Genomic DNA, 5526 nt, shown 5'->3' on the forward strand with positions numbered 1-5526 from the left:
CCTCTCTGGTGAGTGCATGTGCCCTTTAGCAAACAAACAAAAAGAGGTAATTAAGTTAAAATGAGATCTTTTAGGGTGAACTCTAATCCAATATGACTCATGTCCTTACAAGAGGAAATTTGGGCACAGACATGTGCATATGGAGGAAAGACTATATGACTATGTTGGGAGAAGATGGGTATCTACAAGCCAAGGTGAAAGACCTCAGAATGAAACCAACTCTAGAGGCCAGCAGGTTGTGTGGTGGTTAAAGGCACTGGACTCCCACATGGCCGGCCATGGTTCAAGTCCCAGACGTGGTGGCTTTCTCTCTCGGCAAATAGAAACAAATAATAATGCTGATAGTAAACAAAATGAAATAAAATAATTTTTTTTTCAAGGGAGAGGTTTTTGCTACAGGGCGTGTGTGTTCGCCAGAAAGACAGCGAGAGACAGAGAGACAGAAAGCAAGAAATCACCCCCCCCCAGGGAGGATGGCCATGCCACAGTCTCTTCTCCTCCATTCTCCTTTCAGGATCTTGGGCATGCATGCACATGTGCCTGGCGTGAATTTAAGCCACCAGGTTCAGGACTCGAACCGTGGTCGACTACATGGGAGTCCAGCCACATAGCCATTATGTCAACTGCGGGTCCTGAAATAAAATAACTTTTTAAAAAAAGAATGAAACCGACTCTGTGGAAACCTTGATCTAGGATTTCTAGCCACCAGAACTAAGAAAACAAATTTTTGTTGTTTAAGCCATGGTATGGCAACTGTAGGAAATTTACATTACTCCCAGCAATACTCTTTATTTTAAGAATTATTTTTTATTTAACTTTATCTCTTTATTTTAATTTGACCAGAAAGGGACAGAGTGAGAGAGAGAGAGAGAGAGAGAGAGAGAGAGAGAGAGAAACAGCAAAGTGAGAAAGTAAGCCACCAGGTCCACAACTTGAACTGTGGTTGGCCATGTGGGAGTCCAGCACCCTTAACCACTACACCACCTGCTGGCCCCACTTCCAGTAATACTCCTAATGTCATCAATTCAGAGTGTATGTCATTAATCACTGCAACTTTGAAGTGTTCCAGGGGCTAGCAGGTTGTGGCTAAGGCACTAGACTCCCATGTGGTCGACCACGATTCCAGTGCTGGACCCGGTGGCTTGAAACCCATGCCAGGCGCTTGTGCGTGCATGCCCAAGATCCCGAGAGGAGGATGGAGGAGAAGGGATTGAGGTGTGGCCATACCCCTGGGGGGTGATTTCTCGCTTTCTGTCTCTCTGTCTCTGTCTGTCTGGTGAGTGCATGCGCCCTATAGCAAAAACCTCTCCCCCCCAAAAAAAAATCCCTCTCCAAATACCAAGAGATGGAGGACAAGGGATTATGGCATGGCCATCTCCCCTAGGGGCGGAGGGTGATTTCTTGCTTTTTGGTGAGCTTACATGCCCTGTAGCAAAAAAATTTTTTTAAGAATGATTTATTTAATTTTATTCATTCATTCATTTTTATTTTTTTTTTAGAGAAAGAGAGAGAGAGAGCACAAGCAAGCCACCAGGTCCAGGACTTGAACCATGGTTGGCCATGTTGGAGTGTCCAGCGCCTTAACCACTATGCCATTTGCTGGGCCCTGCAAAAATCTCTTCTAAAAAGTTTCAAAATCTTAAGCCACAGAAACATGGTTTTCCTTTTCTTTTCTAAGAATTATTTTATTTAACATTACTTATTTATTTACTTTAATTTGATGGGGGGGTGCGGGGGGGGAAGCAAGTCACCAGGTCCAGGATCAAACTGTGGTCAGCCATGTGGGAGGCCAGCATCCTTAACCACTGTGCCTCCTGCCATTCCCAGAAACATGGTTTTTCCAAGTATGACAAAAATCCTAAAAATTTATGTGACATTATCAATTACAAGGTGTGAAATTTTTGTGAATTATTATCAAAATAAAAACAATCATGCTAGCAGACTGAATTACCTTTCTTACTCTTTATGATCATAGGGATCAGCAGATGGAGTCCTGGTTAGGTTGCTGGACTTGAACCATGCTGTTGGCTATGTGAGGTCCAGCTGCCTTAACCACCATGCTGCGGACTTGCACTAATTTTGCTTTATTGTTTTTCCTTTCCTTTCTTTTTAATATTGCTAGTGGGCATGTGCAGCTGTGAGACAGAGAGAAAGAGAGAGAAAGAAAACTCAATGGGGCATGGTCATGCCATAATCCTTTTTCCTCCATTTCTCCTTCTCATCAGGGTTTTAGTCATGCACGTGTACCCAGTTATGTTTTTCAAGCTGCCAGGCCAGGATTTGAACCGTGGCCAGCCATATGGGATCCAGTTCCTATGCACAGTCCTTTACCACTGCATTACAAGGCCAACTTCTGTATTTTTCTTAAAAGGGACTCCAAAAGTTGTATGCTTGTGGTACCCAAAAACCTTGATCTACCCTGGGACTAGCCAGATATGCTGTTTCTGATCCATTTAGGGGGAAATTGCCCCAGCTTTCTGTCACCTCCTAAGAAATAATAGAGCTGGAAGAAGCTGGAGAAAGTTGGGAGAACTGACTAGTCAGAATGGCAAGTATTGAGGATTTGGGACAGCAAAAGCTTCACTGAAGATATTTGTGGAGGAAAGTGCAGACAAATCTATCACCAAACACTACAAGATGTGAGAAGTCTGGAAAGAGGTTAAGGCCCCAGAGACCTTAGGCAGTAACCCATGGTGAGAATCCCCCCTCCCCCCAAAGGCCCACTTACCTCTCCTCGGGTGTCTGCTTCTCATGCTGACTCTACGCTGCAGCATATCTGGCTTCACTTACAACACATACGGAAGAGTGGGTGTTTGAGTGACATCACAACTTGACCATTATGATGCATTGAGGTATTGGATTATTCTCCAGCTAGGGTTTTCCTATTAGGAATGTGGTGCAGGTAATTGGATTCTTTCATCATTCAGGTGATGTGTGTGTGTGTGTGGGGGGGTGTTAATCCTGTTAGAACTTTTTTGGGGGACCAGCAGGTGGTGTGGTGGTTAAGGCACTAGACACTCCCACAAGGCCAACCACAGTTCGAGTCCCAGACCTGGTGGCTTGCTTTTTCACTTTCCCTTTCACTCATTCTCTGTGTCTCTCTCTGGCCAAATTAAAATAAATGAATGAATAAATCAAATTAAAGAGATTTAAAAAAAAAGAACTTGATCTTTTTCAAAGACTCCTTCCCTTTATTATCTATTTTATCACTCCATTCTGGATTAGACAAAAGTCCTTGGCTTTTCCTCTTCAGTTTTCATTCTCTTTTTCTCTTAAATAATTTTATTTGGGGACCAGCAGTTGGTGTAATGGCTATGCCGCTGGACTCCTGTGTAGCTGACCGCGGTATGAGTCCCAGACCTGGTGGCTTAAACTCACGCCGGGCACATGTGTGTGCATGCCCAAAAGCCCAAGAGAAGGGATGGCGATGTGGCCATCCCCCCAGGAGGTTGATTTCTTACTTTCTCTCTGTCTTTCGGGTGAGCATACACCCCCTATAGTAAAATAAATAAATAAATAAAAGGAAATAAATAACCCCCCAGAGGGGATGGTCACGCCGCAATCCCTTCTCCATTCTCCTCTTGGGATCTTGGGCACACACACAAACACGTGCCCCGCGTAAGTTTTAAGCCACCAGGTCCAGGATGCGAACCGCGGTCGACTACGTGGGAGTCCAGTGACATAGCCATTACACCAACTGCTGGTTCCCTGTTTATTTTAATTTGATGAGAGAGAGACAGAGTGAGAGAGAGGGAAATTGAGAAAGCAAGCCACTAGGTCTGGGACTCAAACCGTGATTGACCATGTGGGAGTCCAGCACCCTTAACCACCATACCACCTGCCGCTCCCCCACCCCCCGTTTTCATTATTTGCTTTAGGGTTGCCCTTAATAAGGAAAGGGCTTTGCTCTTCCCTTCAGTACTTACGGAGCAGAATGTAATTCAGATAAGACTGTTATGGAAGAATCCCCCACCTGAGGAAGCAAGGGCTTCCTGCAAACTGTGCCCTTTAGTTCCAGCAGCTGGAACTAGAGTTGGGCTCTAGTTCAAACCAAATGGTGGTATGAATGTGTGGATTAATAGGTATTTGAGGGTGATGGACGGTGTGCGTGTGCTTTATGGCCTAATTCAACCACGCTCTCTATTCCCAGTTTACTACTAAACCCTCCTTGGACTCCCAGGTTTTGTGGAAGTTAATGTTGTTACTTCCTTCTATGGAAGAAAATGTAGCCCATTTCTTTCCACCTCATAGGCTACACCTTGACCTAACTTTTTTATGCATATAGTTTCCTGCTGGGGTGTCTTATACCAGGGCTACCCAACTCCCCCATATTCCTTCCCATCCAACTTTTGCTTATGGAAGGGGAACAGAACTTCTAAGAGATGAAATGATCAAGAGCTGTGTGTAGGGTGGGAGGCAGTTGAGAAAATCTTGGCTCTGGGTCTCTTGCCACCCTCAACCCAAAGAAAGAATATTTCTGAATATGTCATTTTCATAGTTAATCTTTATTTCAAATATCAAGTTTTGTATCCAGAAGGAAGGGCAGTTGCATTAGGAAGTTGATGTGGATTTCAGGCCCAGTGCATAAGGCTGCACTGTCAAGGGGTTAAAGTGGCTCTTAAAGGGCCTAGTGAGAACAGTGGTTTGGGGGTGGGGAGAGGATTCACATAGCAAATTTTCATTTCTTCCCAAGGTTAGCTATTCAATGGGTGGATTATTCAGCATGTTTAGCAAGGTCACTGCTTTTTATCAACATCACCAGAAATGGTGCCAAGCATGGGGACAGAGAAAACTATCAGTCCTTTTTGTTTCTCTTTATGCCTGGATGGGGAGGGAATGGAAACGAATAGCAAAAAAACAATATTTTTTCTCTTTTTTTTTGGCTATAGCATACATGCACTTGCCAGAGAGAGAGAGAAAGAGAAGGAAATTAAGACCTTTCCTTCCCAGGGGGATGGCCATGCTGCAATCCCTTCTCCTTCATTCTCCTCTTGGGATTTTGGGCACACACACACATCCAGCATATTTTTCAAGCTGCCTGGTACATGACTTGAGCCACACAATTGGCTATGTGGGAATCTAGCCACCTTAACCACCATACCACAGGCTGGTCCAGAAACTGAAGTATTTGTTATCCCTTGACATGAGAAATCATGGGTCTGAGAGAGACCTGTTTCTGAGTCTGAAATGGGATGTGGCCAGGAGGCATGGGTTTAAGCCCCATCTTCAGCTGCACTAATAATTCTCTGGCCCTGCTGGAGTCTCTTCTCATCTCTGGACCTGTGTCATTTGTAAAGGAGCCTGAACCCAATGATCTCTAAAGACAAGTCTATCATTCTATGACCTGTGAATGGCAAGAATCCAGATAAATTAATGAGTTAGAAGCAAGGGGATGTGAGTGTAGACTGGAAAGCCAGAGTTAGGCTTTCTAACTACATTCACAAAGAGAAATTGGAAGAGGAAGGCTATGGGACAGGAAGGCATAAGAAAACACATGAGGTACAGATGAAAGGACTACGGTATTCC

General features: G+C 44.4%; 1 long non-coding RNA gene across 1 annotated transcript in view; it reads right to left on the reverse strand.

The window, feature by feature from the left end:
• Positions 1–2823, reverse strand: part of LOC102480780 (uncharacterized) — an 8417-nt gene extending 5594 nt beyond the window's left edge. Inside the window, exon 1 of the long non-coding RNA XR_333984.3 lies at positions 2729–2823. This is a non-coding gene — a long non-coding RNA (uncharacterized LOC102480780). The remainder of the gene's footprint in view (positions 1–2728) is intronic.
• Between the last annotated feature and the right edge of the window lie 2703 nt (positions 2824–5526).

The sequence above is a fragment of the Tupaia chinensis genome, unplaced genomic scaffold (assembly GCF_000334495.1).
Source record: "Tupaia chinensis unplaced genomic scaffold, TupChi_1.0 Scaffold000126_2, whole genome shotgun sequence".
NCBI lineage: Eukaryota > Metazoa > Chordata > Mammalia > Scandentia > Tupaiidae > Tupaia > Tupaia belangeri.